We start from the raw sequence: 16271 nt of genomic DNA on the forward strand, positions 1-16271 counted from the left end.
AGAAACTTCCAGAATGTATAGCATAACAAGAAGAACAAAGTATATTGTAAAAAGGAGAAATGTATATTAGAAGAGGAAATACTTTGGTTATATCTCCCTTTCTTCCCTTTTAAATCAATCCTTTTGGCTAACATTAGCAATACTTTGAAAAAGGAATGTAAAGAGGGAGACTATCAGGGCAGAAAGATTCAAAAATAGGGTGGGAGGGTGTAGGGTCTGGAAAAATGAGGTATGTTGGAAGACTTAACCAAAATAGAGGTAAGTGAAAAACATATATAGAACACTATTATTTTTCAACCCAGAGGCTAAATTCACTAATACAAAACAATAGAATGTGGGTGATGTTTAAGGAGAGGGGGAATATATGTTTGTTGAAGATGTAAGTAGAAATGAGATGAGTAGGATCGGAAGAGAGTAGGGAATTAGATAAAGCTAAAATAATACATCTTCCATGGGTCTACAATGTTACTCCTAAAAGGCATGTGTTTTTAAATGAAAATCTCAAGCTCAGTGTTAAGCATGTGGTACCTCCCTATAAGTTATTGATCAGGGAGGTCCCAGAGGCAGCCAAGATGGCATAGACTATTTCCATTGCTCATAACTAGATGGTAAAACCCTGTTGTTGAAGACACCCTCCACTTTCAATGTAGAAAATAAGAGTTCAACCCCAAGCTGACCAGTAAACTTTTTTCCCTTCTGGCTGGCTTACATAGTGCCCAAGATAATATTCAGGTTTCTGGAAGAAAAAAGTCATTAATAGCCTTATCCATTGCTGGACCCTGCATGCTGTAATACTGATCTGTTAGCAAGATGTGCCCACAAATGCAACAGTGGCATGTCACTTATATGAGTAAACAACCATGTGTGATGGGACATGAGCTTGCTCCTCAGTAGAGAGATTATCCCTGTACTTAAAACCTGGTCAAAAGCCTATGACTGGGGACATTATAGACCCTAGGTGGGAACCTACTGTTGTTATTTTGAAAAGTTATTACTTTCTCAAACTGCATTCTAAATGTATATGCTTATATCCATACATCAGTGCTACTCTCAACTTAGGTCAGAGAAGTTCATTTCTGCAGTGGTTAACAGTTAATACAGAGACTCACAACTAACCTGAGTGCCGAATATAAAATAACACTGGACTCTCAGGTGTGGATAGATCATCTCTATCTAATTCCCCCTCATTCAAGACTCAGAGAATGTCACAGAACACGTGTGGAAAGACTATAAGAGCCACCACATTTCAAGAATAGCTATGAGATGGTGAATCTAGATGTGACATTGCTGTTACCCACATCAAAGCAGCTGTGGCAACTTGCACAAGACCCGCACAAGATCAAACTAGTCAAAACCCTAGTATGGATGGAGGCAGGACCCTACACCTATCAAAGGAGCTATTGGCAGCTGATGTCTGCTAAGGGAGAGAGAGAAAGCTACTCTCCTTTGGTGCTAGAAGTTTTCTCATGTCCCAGTGTACGGTCTCAACCATGCAGACAAGGGTAGCACTAACTTGGGGTTATTAATATCAGAAATGAAATTACAAGATGGCATGGATTTATGAGGGAGACAGGGTGGAAGTATAGTAGTGTCTTAGTTAGGGTTACTATTGCTGTGGTGAAACATCATGACCAAAACCAAGTTGGGGTCATTCAGCTATCTCTTCCATAACATCAAAGAAACCAGGACAGGGACTCAAATGTGGCAGGAGCCTGAAAGCAGGAGTTGGTGCACAGGTCATGGAGGGGTGCTGCTTATTGGTTTGTGCAGCCTGATTTCTTCTAGAACCCAGGACCACCATCCCTGGGATGGCACTAACCACAATGGGCTGGGCCCCCCCATTGATCACTAACTGAGACAATACCTTACAGCTGAACATCCTGGCAGAATTTTCTCAATTGAGGTTCCCTCCATTGGGTTAAGATAACACCAACCTAGCCAGTACATGTAGATAGAGACAATACATCATATATATATATATATATATATATATATATATATATATATATAAAACCTTCAAAGAATAAAGGAAATATTTACAAAGGAGGTGGAGGAAGAAGAGGCCAACTCATGTAAGAAAGCTCAGTGCTTTGCTACTTCTGTTATTGACATCAGAAGTTGCTGCTATAATGGTAAGAGTACAGAACGAGGGACAGACACTATCTTAAAACTGTGGATTAAGAGCTGGAAAGGCATCTTAATGTGTAAGCACCTGTCATGAAGCCTGACCTAAGACGCATGTAGTAGCAAGAGAAGTTGATCCTGACCTGCATATGCATGCTATGACATGAATATGCACTTTCCAACACACACAATGAAAAATTAATAGTGTGCATGATCTAAGGCATACTCCTAAGTATTTTCCAGCCCTTTAAAAACCAAGTGCAAAAGAATCAATGGGAAAAAAACCATCAAGTCAGCTGTCCATCAACATAGCTTATGTTCCCTCATGATCCACCGTGTTGCTGATGGCTCAGCTTACTTTCCGAGTTGTGAGTTTTGCTTTGGAAAGCATGATTGATGCTGTCAGGCCTCCATGGAATGCATCATTAGTTGTTGGTGGGGAAGCTCAGATGGTAGGAGCTCCATGGTAATGAGACGAAGGTTAGAGGTTCAGTGCCCATGTGGGCCACTTAGTGTTTGTCTCATTCACGTCCCCAGACTATTCCCAATATGAGCCACCTGTCCACAAAATGTGTCTCCAGGAGGGGAGGCAGGATGTATAAAGAATTTGACTGGTTCTCTACAGATCAGTCATGTCTGGAAATCCACCCTTCTGGGAGCCCCTGGTGGCTAATGAGGAAGAGGGTAGCATTCAAGAAACTCATTCCGATGACCACCTTGTGCAACTGTCCCTTCATTTACATCCTCAGAAGAAGCATCGACAAATGAGATGGTGCCAGACAGACAGTGGTAAGGTGCCCTGCTCTGCAACTAAACAGGGTTTGCTCTTCACTGAACAGAAAACACCCACCACGTGTGCTTGTGAATTATTCAGTCAGTGTAGAATGTAGTGGCACTATAATCTCTCCCCTTAGGAGATGGAGGCAGGACTCTGTCTCTGATTCAAGCAGGAAAAGAAATATTAAACTGGAAAATACTCACTTAAGTGTAGTTGAAATTATAGTGGGAAAAGGAAAATACTTCTTGGCCTCCTAGATAAAGTGTGTGTGTTACATTCAGAATCGTTCTTTGTAATTTATGTCTGTTTACCTCTTACACACTCACCAACGTTCAGTTCAAATCCAGCTGTGTCTGTAATGGACCACAAGTGCACACAGATCCCTGGTATTGCATATGTCTCCATCCCTATGGATAACTTCTCAGGTGGGGTGGGTTATTAATGTCTGATGCTAAGGTTTAAAACCCAAAGTCACTCTCTGTGCATGTTGTGACTTGTGCCTCCATTGCCTTTTATTTATTTATTTATTTATTTTTTGACTATCAGGTTCAATACAGAAGTACAAACTGGCTCCTGAGGTTTTGTGGATGACGAAATTTGCTAATTTACAAAACTCTCTAAAAAATTACCTGAAGCATGTTACTCGCTTAATACACTTAATACATGCACAAAGCATTCTTTTTCATCACCATCTTATTTAAGTCTTTAATTATAGGAAGGATTTGGAAGGTAAACCTTTTAAGTCCTTGTGTAACCATCCTACTCAAGTTAGTCTGAGCTGGTTTCCTTCCCCATAACTGGGACTCTACGTGAACAAAGAGGCTGAATTATGTACCAAAAACACTCCTAGGGCTTGGTTAGCATCAACATAGATTGCACAATGAAGTGCTCAAGAAATCACTTGACATATTTTCATGTTTGACATCCATTTGCAAACATGTAAGTTCTGTATCTTTGATCAAAGCACTTGCATGTGCTACTCACCTGTTTGGGATCACATGGCAATGCTTCATCAGCCACAGCCATTATCTCTGACTTTGAAGAAAGAAGGAAGTCTTTGTAGCAAACAAAATTTCTTGCCATGCTCTGGACATCTATTCGAAGCTTTAGCCACTTAGCAAAACCACACACTTCAATATGTTCAAAACAATGGATTTGTGCCATTGATAGAGGGCTATACCTTTAATCTCAGCAATTGTGAGGCAGAGGCTGATGGGTCTTTATGAGTTCTATGCCAGCCTGGTCTGCATGGTGAGTTCTAAAATGGCCAAGGCTACATAGAGAGATCCTAGCTCAAAACATTACTGACACTATTAATATTATTCTGTTATGCTTACAGTCAGGAATCTAGCATAACTATCCTCTGAGAGGCTCCACCACAGCATACAATGGAAAGAGATGTAGAGACTCACAGCCAAACATTAGATGGAACTCAGGGAGTCTTACTGAAGATTTGGGAGAAGGATTGAGGGACCTAAAGAGGACAGGGACTCCACAGGAAAACCAACAGAGTCAATTAACCTGGAATCCCAGAGGCTGAATCACAAATCAAAGAATAAAAATAGGCTGAACCTAGGCCGCCTGCACGGATTTAACAGATGAGCAGCTTGGTCTTCATGCAGGTCCTCCAACAAATGGTGAAAGGGCTGTCCTTGAGCTTGCCTGCCTGCCTGTTGATCCTGTGACCCTAAATGGACCACCTTGTCTGGACTCAGTGGAAGAGGATGTGCCTAGTCCTACAGGGACTTGATTGATTGATTGATTGATCGATAGATTGATTGTGTGTGTGTGTGTGTGTGTGTGTGTGTGTGTGTGTGTGTGTGTAGGTGTTAGTGATATGAGGAATGACACCCAGAGTGGGGCTTCTCCTTCTCAAAAGAGAAGGGGAAGGTGAAATGGGGGAGGATTTGCATGAGGGGGTACTAGGAAGAGATGAAGGGCTGATATAGGGTGCTAAAGTGAATAAATAAAATAATGTAAAATAAAGAGAGCCCAAGAATAAACAACAACAGAAAGAAGCAGACTATACACAGCTGACAAAAGAATCAGTGAATTATAAACCTAACTCGAGTAAATCACTCAGAATATAGCACACATATACAAAGAGGTATTAAAAATAAAGAAAAATAATGCCCCGTATTCATCAAGTAAAAGTATCTTAGTTAGGGTCTAATTGCTGTGAAGAGACACCAGGCCAAGGCAACTCTTACAAAGGAAATTTAATTGGGAATGACTTAGTTTCAGACTTTCAGTCCATTATCATCATGGTGGGAAGCAAAGCTTGGCAGACAGGGGGCTCTAGAAGGAGCTGAGTATTCTGCATCTCAATCCAAAGGCAGCCAAAAGGAGACTCTCTTCTGTACTGGGTGGAACTTGAACACCAGGAGACCTCAAAGCCCACCTCCACCACTGACGCACTTCCTCCAACAAGGCCACACATCCTAATCATGCCACTTCCTGTGGGCCAAGCATATTCAAACCACCACAAAAGGCTCCACCAAATTAACAGAACTAAGAATCAAGAGAATATTTGAACATAAATTCATTGCTAATTTTCCAAAACCAAATAAAGCACGGGGCTTCTGAATAAAGAAGTCTCATAATTTCTAAACAAATAGAAATAATTTTATACAGGCACCCATCAGATCAAAATTAAGAAGCCTAAAAACAAAATGTCTTAAAACAGTAAGAAATAAAAGAAAGATTGTCCTCAAGGGAAACACAAAAGTAACAACTATGGACTTCTTGTCTAGTTTAAAAGAGCCTGAAGAAAGTTGAATAAAGGGTCAATCTATATCCAACTGAACTACCATCCGCACATGGGAATAAAATAAGGCTATTTTCAGGCCAATATTTAGAGATTATTATAGACATAGTCTCTTATGCAAGAAACAAACACTAAAGAATACGTTTAAGTGAAATTTAACTCAAATATGAAAATGTTAATTATAAGAAGAATTGATGATGTTAATGTATGTCATTAATAACCCATGTCTTCAGGAGACACAGTCAAAATTCCAGAATGAATGGAGGAGGGGGTCCCAGAGTCCAATCTATGGAAAGTCAAAGGCATTATAAAGTGTTGATTACAGCAGGAGGAAAGAAAGCCACCCTTCTTTGTGGCTGATAGGGACACAGTTTTAGGTCAGTGTCTCATGGATGGACACACACACACACACACACACACACACACACACACGAGTGGCACTAATTGGACTCAGGGTTATTAATAAGAAATAAAAAGGGAGATATGAGGTTGGGAGAGACACAAACCAGGAGTTAGAGGGAAGTGTGTTGGGTGAATATAATCAAATATGTTGTGTAAATGGCATGGAATTTTCAAAGAATATAAAAGGCAGTAAGTAAATACAAATGAATCTAAACTTCATTACTAAAAATACACAGCTATGTTGGAGAGCTAAGGTAAAAATTCAAGATGCCAGGTAATGGAAATAATACAGGAGACAGTGAAAGCTGAGAGATTCAATTCTTCCCTATTCAAGGGTTGAAATGTTAATAAACTTATAAACTCTACCACATCAAATATGGTTGTTAATGTCTAGCAGGATTATGACACAAGGTTTTCTGGGATGCAAAGCTTATACAGTATAGAACACATATTATTTCTTCTTTAAAGAAAAATAAAGTCACCTTAAAATTTTTCACATCTCACTAAACATCTGAGCTGTATGTGAAGGTTGGAGGGGGTGCATACGTGGAGGGACTAGAAAGTTTACTCTTTCTGAGTTTCCCATAGTAAACCCATCTGGAGTGTAACCTTTATAAAAATCAAAATGAAAATGCTTAACTCTCATTTAGGTTTAGAAAGGAAGGGAAAGAAATATAGAAATGTCACCAAACTAGTACAATCAAAGAAAGAAGAAAATAAGCAAAAGAAATCACCAAAAGTCTAAAACGGCCAAATAGAGCAGTAATTATAGTTATTGATCCAACCATTCAACTTAATAAGTTAGAAACAAAAAAAAATCAAAAGAAACAGGAAAAATTTAAAAGATAGACATTTGGTCAGTGCTAGAGCCAAGGCTTGGTCTCTAAAGTACTTGTCAAGCCGACGTGGGAACTTGAGTTCAGTTCCTAGACCAGAATAGAGTATGGTGACTCTTGTAATTTCAGCATCAGCAGGGTGGTGATAGGATAGCAGAAAGAGTTTTGGGACACATGGGCCAGATAGTTTAGCTCACTTGAAGGGTTCACAGCTGGGGAAAGACTTCATCTCAACAAAAAGGTGGGCAGTACCCGAGGAATGACCCCCAAGGTTGACCTCTAGTCTATACAAGCACGCACACACACACACACACACACACACACACACACACACACACACACGTCACTGCCAGTGATTTAACTGACCTCTGACTTTGAAAGTTGAGAATTAAATAGTCTTCATTAACAAGACCTCTTACCTATCTGAATGCCAAAATATTAATAGGACTTTGTTCACTTTGAGATCTTTGTGGTTTATACATCTCCCCTGGAAAAGCTCAAAGCTTCAAACACTCTTCAAGTTAACCAACCATTAAAAAGATGATTTGTACTGACTCTCCCTGTGTTGGCTAATTATTCTGTGGCCTGAGACACCTCTTATCTTTCTGACATGTCATGGGAAGAAACAGGAACCTTTTAGAATGGGGTAGTAGGACTTTGCAAGTGCTATGTGTCCTGGGGAGAGTATCATGCTCAACTCCATGAGGCTGAGTTTCACATTCCCTGAACAGAGACCTCACCATAACACAGCTTATTCTTGATTTGAAAATAAGTTTTGAGTCGGGTAAATAGCTCAGTAGGTAAAATGCTTACTACACAAGCAAAGAAGACCTGGGTTCACATCCCTAGAGGCCATGTTCAGGGCCTGTCATGAAGACAGACACCTGCGAACTCAGGACGGCAGGGCTAAGACTGGACAAGAGAAGCAAAGCTCATTGGCCTGTTTGGCTGAGTAAAGAAACTTCGGATTCAATGAGGAGAGAGACTTCTAAAACAGACAGGAGTTGATCGAAGGATGACATCCCAAGTCAAACTTGAGTCTCCAATCACATACACACGCAGACTACCAAATACACAGGTACTTATACCATCACCTCCACTGTCATTGATTGATGAGTGGATGGATGTGTGGATTGAGTGAGTGAGCGAGTAACTGATTCACTAAAACGAAAAGAAAGAGTGAACTTCTCAGGCTGGTCAACTCATGATTCTTTTATTCCATTGTAAGTTCTCTTTTCTTTAAGCACGGGGGTGTATCATTGCTTCTACAAGACATGGTTGTTTCTAAATGGGCTTAGGAATCACCATGACTATATGTTCAAAATGGCCCATATCCAATGTACGTACCCGAAAAGGTCGCCTTGCACTCCACCCAGAGTTCCATTCTAGGTGTGCTCCTCAGAAAGAAGTTGTTATAATAAATGAAAGAATGAACCAAGAGCGTGCGCACAAGAGGGAGAGAGAGAGCGAGAGAGAGAGAGGAGAGAGAGAGAGAGAGAGAGAGAGAGAGAGAGAGAGAGAGAGAGAAAGTCTTCCTTTTCTATCTTGCCTGTCACCTGGAGCTGGGAAGATGGTTTTCATCACACAACCTATTCAAAGCAAGCAATATTCTGTCGGGATGAGGAGCCCCTGAGCTGAGCAGGGCAACAGGTCTGACTCAGCTCGCTGGCCTCTGCGCTCCACAAGTGATCGCTGCCTCAAGTAAAGGTATAAATTATCAGGCTGCACTGGGATTTCGCCTCAGCGCCTCTCCATTAACCTTCCACCCTCCTCACCAGCAATCACGGTGCAGAGAAAAGGTCCGCGTGTGGCCCGGCAGAAGGGAGCGCCAAGGTTTTGCTGACTTTTGAATTAAGAAAGGAAAAGAAAAATATCCTAACTGTGTCACATAAAAGGCATAGCAATTTGGGGTTTGGTTGTTTCCTGTAGTAGGTGTATGATTTTTTTTTCAACCCCTCCTCTATTTTTCGCTTAAAAAAAAAATAATTGTTAAGTTTTTCAACATTGTGGCCTTAGGAGGTAATTTGCTAAATAGGACAAAATTAGCTGATTTTTGGACCATTTAAAAGAACATTTCTTTTGAAAGCATATAAAATGTATTAAAGCAATCTCCGAAGTCTTTACCCCTGCTTGAGATTTTAATTTACTCTGAGCTAATAAATTATCCCCCTTCACAGAAGCTATTGAAAATTTTCGGTTAAATCCTTTTTAAATTTTAATGTGTTCAATTGAATCCCGAGCAATTTCGACACACACACTCACAGCTTGGGGTGGTCAGCCTACCATGTCAAAGCTGAGAAGGGGTCAGATTAGCATGGACCCCTCTGCCCCCTGGGATGGCCAAGGTGATATTAACCAGTACGATTTCCCCCACACATACAGTTTCCGACTGTTGGATAATTACTTCTCCACAACAGCTTTTAACAAATGCCCCTATTCGAAGGCCAAGAGCATTTTCTCTGCCTCTGCAGTGAGGGAGGAGGTGGCAGAGCAGAATGGAGGAGGAGGTGGGAAGTCCAGAGGGGAGCAGTCACAGGCTGACATCAGAAGCGCCCAGGGCTCTGGGTCACTTTGGTCCTGGGGTTCACTGAAGCAGAGGCTCGGCTTAATCTCAGGCAGGGCTCTACACTACCTCTGAACACTTCTCAGAAATATTTTTTCAGGCTATCAATTATTTTATTTCAGCATCGCATCCTGGCTCTGGGGAACCCTTAGCGAGCCGCAGCAAAAATCAATCCAGTTTTACAACTCTTACCTTGCCGGAGCCCCAGCTCTTTATCTACATTGCCCGTAATTTAAAGATGCCATATCTCTCTCCGTGGCACAGATATCTTCCCAAGTATGACATGACCTTGATAACAGCAATAATCTTTTTTTTTAAGTTCACACAGGCGAGCCTGTGCAGGGTTAACTCTGGAGGCTGCAGGCGTCACTGTCAGCCTGATAGACCCTCTTGTCAATGGAGATCTTTCTAACTGGCTAGTTACACCGACTGCTGTGTCATCCTTCTGCCCCGTCCACTCACTGTGGATTTTCTGTAACAGCAGCCTTTGGGTGTTAGTTTTATTTCATCAAGGGGAAAAAAAAGATCTACTGCAGTTTTCAAAAACTCACGAATTGTGCATGGAGCCCAAGTCTCATTTGGATAAGTGAAAGTACTGCCTGGATATGATCACGCGATATTTCAGGTGCATCCTTCATTTGTATGCTAAGGAAACGGCCCTAAACTCAGAAAATCATCATATACTTGTATACTATTTGGAAGTGCCCTCCTCCAAAGCTGCTTGCTAGAGGCTTGGTCATATGGCTCTACGGGCAGGTAATGGAGTCTCCAGAAAGTGGGAGCTGCAGAAAGGAAGTTGGGTCTTGGAACACTGTGGAAGCTGCTTCTGGAGTTCCCACCCTTACTGAGTGTCTCCTGTTTCCTGGGTCTGATGAAATGAGCACTTCCCTCGGTGGTGCTCTCTGCTATAGTTTGCTCTGTGTCAGGTGCAAAAGGGACAGACTGAAACCTCTCATACCATAACCCCAAACACATGTTTCCTCGGGTTAAGTTGAACGCCTCTGGTGTTTGAGCTGACTGGCATAGATCACACACAGCCAGGGAAGTACAGCGCAAGGCAAAGTCCTAATGGGAAAGTCAAAAGTCTCTCCTCAGATAGAAAAGAGCTCAGGGGGCTATGTGCAGCTGTATAGCGACTGGTGAGTGGTAGGCTGAAAAGGTTCTAATCTTTGTGGAAGAAATAAGAACCAAAGAGGTATGCATGCCTTGGATCCACAATACAAAGACTGGTTTGTACAGGTGCATGCTGGGTGCTACAGGTATCAGTGGTATGAGGTGCAGCTGAAGTAAAGGCCTGGCTTCGCTAGCTTTCAGGTTCCCTATTTGGCAAATGTGTGTGCTCAGTTGCTGGCCATCTAGTTTCTGGACGTTCCATTCAAGCATTTAACAGAAGGGGAACCTGCTCTTCTGGTCTTTGAGCAAGTCTCCACACAAGGTTTTGTTGTCTGTACTGCTATAAAACCAAGTTCTAGGACGCCTATGTTAGGAGTTCAGAACTCTTAAGAAGAATTAGCCAAAGATTCCGAGCCCCAGCTTGAGAGCCAGGCAGTCTTCACTCATTAGGTCATCTTGATTCTTGGTTCCAGTCCATGGTGATGATGCTGGAAGGGTTGGGGGAAGCAGTGTAGAGTTCCATATAGATATGCTCCTTCTATTTGTGAGGAAACATTAAAGAATTTTCTTCCATAACCATTACCAAGTGTGTGAAGACAGTGCCAGACAAGGCTGTGTCTCTCACTACGTTTCCCTGAGGGGTGATGTCTGCTAATCAGAGTATCCATTTTCCCACAGTTTCTGCCATGTGTTTCACAGCTTTCTGATCCATAGCATTTAATACAGCTTGGTCTTTTCGGTAAATCAATACTCAATCAGTTTAATTGCTACACAATGTTTCTCTCACACCGTGGCAAACCTATATTTTCTTAGCATCAAAAAATATATGTATCCGGATATTGTGATATTGTGGTGATGCAAATGACCATGTCCTCTATATGCTCCTGTATTCAAATGCTTGGTCTCTAGTTGGTGGAACTGAGTGGGAAGGATTAGAGGGTTTGGTCTCATTGGAGGCGTTGTGTTACTAGGCGTGAACTTTGAAGTTGACAAAGCCCACATTTATTTCTAGTTATTTCTCTCTACTTTGCTCTAAGCCCTGAGTTGTGAGCTCTCAGCTACTGTTCCAGCTCCATGACTGTCTTCCCACCATGATGGCCATGGACTCTAACCCTCTATAGTCATGAATCCCACATGAAATGGTTTCTTTTACATGTTGCTTTGGTCATGGTGTTTTGTCATGGCAACGAAAATTAACTAAGACACAGCAATAACTCCACCTTCTATTAAATAAAATTTGCATAATATATCTTTCCTATCACCTCTCTATAAAGATGCAATTGAAGGAAATTAAAAAGTATATAGTTGGGTTATACGTTACCTACTAAGTCAATCTTTGTTTTCCAAATTTCGCATTTAGATCACATACACTTAATATACTTGTTTACTTAGTAAACCTTTAATCTCCTACATTATGTTCTGCCTTCCTTTGCTTCTCTATTTCTTTGCTTTCTCCCACTTTTCTGTAGGGACCCTAACAACTTTTTGAAATTCGATTTTAACTGGCGAGTGTTTTGAGGAAATACTTTGAATTATCTGCACTTTTAGATACCATTACATCTTTGATCAATATAAAAATGTTTTAATATTTACATTCATAATTAATCAAAATAGTGCCTGGTGTTCCTCCTGCTTCAAAGAACACTCTTTATTAGTTCCAAACATGACGTTTTATACCTGTAATGTCTGTGAACCCAATCTCTGCTTCCCACCCACGTGACCATGACCTTGTCTTTCTGTTCAGCAACTTAAATTATACCTATTAGTTAATGGATGAATATAATTATACCTATTGGTTTATGGATGACTGTGACTATTGGTGAATGAAAGAATATGATTATTTCTCCATTTCCTTATCTTCTACTGATTCTAGTGATTAACTTGCAGGATTCTTCTTTGTTTGGTGAGTCTGTATGTGTATATATCTGTGTGTGTATCTGTGTGTGAGTTTCTGTGTGTCTGGGTGTGTGCTTGTGTGTGTGTCTCTGTGTGTATGTATATGTATGTGTGTACTTGTGTATGTGTGTCAGTGTATATGTGTCTCTTTGTGTGTGTGTGTGTGTATATATGTGTGTGTGTGTCTGTGTCTGTGTGTTTGTGTGTCTATGTGTGCATGTGTGTCTATGTGTGTGTGTGTGGCTGTGCATGTGTATCTGTGTGTGTCTCTGTGTATACACATGTGTGTATGTATGAGAGTGTATATGTATGTGCACACTTGTGTGTGTGTGTGTGTGTGTGTGTGTTGGGAGGAATTTCTTTTATTGTTTTGCTTTGTGTGTATATATGATTGGGTTGAACCCAATCACTAACAGAGGAGGTAGGAGCACAGTTACCTGAACGTGTGTCTAGGATATAACATTTAATATCTGGAAATTTTCTCTGTAGCCAGACAAGACTGCCCCTTTTCTGGCCTTTTGTCTTTTCCTGAAGCTGTGAGAAGGGAGTCTCCAGGTTGTTCTCTAATATTATTTTAATAAATACGAAGCCAGAGAAATCCTAGGATCCTCACCAGTGTGTCATTTTGCAATTCCCACAGGTGCAGGTCAGTCTGGTTCTCTCCTCAGCTTGCTGGAGACTTTCCTTTTCAAGTATGATGTCTGTGGATTTTTAGATGTACTCGCATAAGGAGATGTGTATCTTCTCCATATCCCTAGAAATAAACCATTTCCCCCTATTTGGGGAAGGGGTCTATTGGTGGTTGCATGCAACCCAGGCTGTTTTCCAGCTTACTGTATAGCTGGAGGTAACTTTGAACTCATGATTCTCCTGCCTTTACCTCCCAAGCACTGCAATTACAAGCGTATGCTGTCAGAGCCTCCTATTTTCTTAAATCGTGATTTAGTTTTTTACAAACTTACTTTTCTATGACAGTTCCACCGTTAAATCCATTAACGGACAAATGAGTTATATTTTCAAGTATTGAACTCTACCACATAAGTAGCATTCATGTTCATTAAAATTTGAAGGCAAATATAAACAACAAGTAGTTCTGATGATAACTGTCTCATTTTAATATTTATGTGGAAGCAACTGCATCATAAATATTGAGTTATGCTATTACCCCTGTCTATCCTGGCTTTAATAAATGTAAAACCCACAAATATTGTTACTTCTACCTTTTATTTAGCTTTGAACTTAGGAATACAAAATGTATTTCCTCATTAAAATTTGAAATATGTCTATTTTTGTGAATAAAATCGCCAGCTATGACGGTGCTTCCTCCAATGGGTTCTATCTTCTCTGCTTTTATAAGGGCAGATAAATATAAAATTATTCACATACGTATCAGCTAGGAAGAAGCAGTGGACTGGGATTGTGTTCCTCATCTGCTTGTGGTTTCCCTTTTAATTACGTGAAAAAGAAATGAAGCTGAAGGAAAGAAATAGGAATGGGAAGTCTGTCTGAGAGAGGAGAGAAGAAAACCACAGAGGCTCGGGAGATCTTTAAAAGATCTTGAAGGATCAGTTTGATGCTGTAGCTGCAAGCCACATTAAAACAGTTCCTGGCATCCAGATGTAGCATTTCATGGAGTAAGAGTCATTAAAATGATGGCCTCTTCCCTGATAATCACTGCAGGTTAAGCCCAAAACAAGATCCATTTCGAAATCTGCAATGGATCCTATTTGGCTCCTGACCATCTGACAAAGCAGCTAGGACGTGTCAGAAGGTAGATGGCGACCAAGGAGACATCTCCCTCCAATGACCTACAGTCAACAATCAATCATTCGGAGACCTCAAAGTGTGGCCTCACAGCCATCTTGTGGGCCTTTTGTTTTTCTCCACCTACTCCCTTCAGAGACTCACTATGTCTCCCTGACTGGCCTGGAATTCAGTAAGTAGACTAGGCTGACTTTGAACTCACAGAAATCCACCAGTCTCTAAAGAAGAGATATTGTTTGTTTGTTTGTTTATTGTTTGTTTTTTTAACTCACAGCCATCTAGTAAAAGAACAAACTGGATTCGCTGAGAATCAGACCACCAACTACAAGGCCAATAGGTGGCTCATCACTGACAAGTTCCAAGTCCAGTCAGTCACCCCATACCTGATGGGCCATCTGGACTTTCTGTGCATGTGAGACAGAGCCAAAGTTGTCCCCATTCCCCATTATATAAGGTTCCAGTCCTCTACTTGTTACACTGCATCATCAAATACTCAGCCCTTACATCACAGATAATAGCACAGTCAGCTGGATGGACCTTAGTGCCCACTGGCCAAGATGCAGTCTAGTTCGCAAATCTATTGTTAACTTCCCACTCTGTAGGCAAGCCATTCAATCCCAGACTTTCCCAAATACATATTGAGAAGAAACTCCTACTCATACCCTTGGTGGAGATGGATTGAGTAGTTGATGTGTGTACAGCTCAGTGCTTCTCCCTCTTGAACCAAGAGGACAAAACTGTATTAAAAAATGCAGAGAGGGGTTGGGGATTTAGCTCAGTGGTAGAGCGCTTGCCTAGCAAGGGCAAGGCCCTGGGTTCGGTCCCCAGCTCTGAATAAAAGAAAAAAGAAAACAATGCAGAGAAAGATGAAGGCAGTAGGGCTGGGGGAAGTCTTGATGGGAAGATAGAAGGAAGGAAACAAGGGAAAAGGAGGCAGGCCACAGAGAAGCGGATGGAGCAGGGATGTTTACTGCCTGCTGGTTCTGATCACTTTTCTGCTTTGTTTGCTGGACCCATGTTACTGCCTTTCATCTCTATACCAACCATGAGAAAAATACGGTCTACTCATATATGAGAGTACTGACGTAGGTAAGTCAGAACACTGGAAGAACGATTAATGGGCTTGTGGAAGAAGGCACAGTGATGTTTGCGCCCACAGGAACCTGCAGCAGAAATAGAAGGGGACCTTGGCTGGACCCAGATGACCAGAATCCAATGTGTTATACAGTGGCCTAGATGCTGATCAGATCCAACGGAAATCCTGGAGCTCCACTGCTTGCCCTATAAATGGATATCGTGGACTTGGGAACACCTGCAGCCCTTCTTCTCTGTGTTAAAGCAGATTTAATCTAAAGGCCTGTAGCATCAGGGCTTGTAATACACAATTCCCCTTGTGGCTACCCTCACCTATGGTGATATATTCTGCCCTTTCACACCTTCATTATCTACTGGAGGACATTCAGATTTGCATTCTCAACACAGGCTGAACCCTGCCAGAGCCCACAAGTTAACAGACTGACCTCAAGCGACAGGCAGTTTTCCAGAATCTGTACCCAGAATCCATCCACCTCGAATCAGCAGCTCTCACTTCATGAGGAGCTCACTTGATGGTGAACGGAGCACCTGAAATAACTTAGCACTACACACTCGCCTCCCTGTGCTAATTCCACCAGACACCCATCTCTTTCCAAAAGCGTTGTACCTTAGCCCGGCTCCTCTGACAGACTTCCAAGAAATTGGGTTATATAAAATTAAGGGTTTAAGAAAAGGTAGTCAGTCATTCGACCTCAAGTGAGAAAACTGGCTTCAAACCTGGCCCGGGATCTGGGCCCAGAGTTCTGTGGCTGTGGTGGGTAGTGATAATGGGTGGTAAGAATGTTCCCGTTTGGTTGGACAAGTTGAATCTGGCATTCATGGGTGAACACAGTTTTCTATGCTGCAGTAGAATCTTCACTCTGCAAGCTGAGGAAAAGAAGTGACTTCTTGGGACACACCTGCGCCCTCTCTCTCCTCTCCTCTCCTCTCCTC

Source organism: Rattus rattus, chromosome 4 (genome assembly GCF_011064425.1).
Source record: "Rattus rattus isolate New Zealand chromosome 4, Rrattus_CSIRO_v1, whole genome shotgun sequence".
NCBI classification, from domain to species: domain Eukaryota; kingdom Metazoa; phylum Chordata; class Mammalia; order Rodentia; family Muridae; genus Rattus; species Rattus rattus.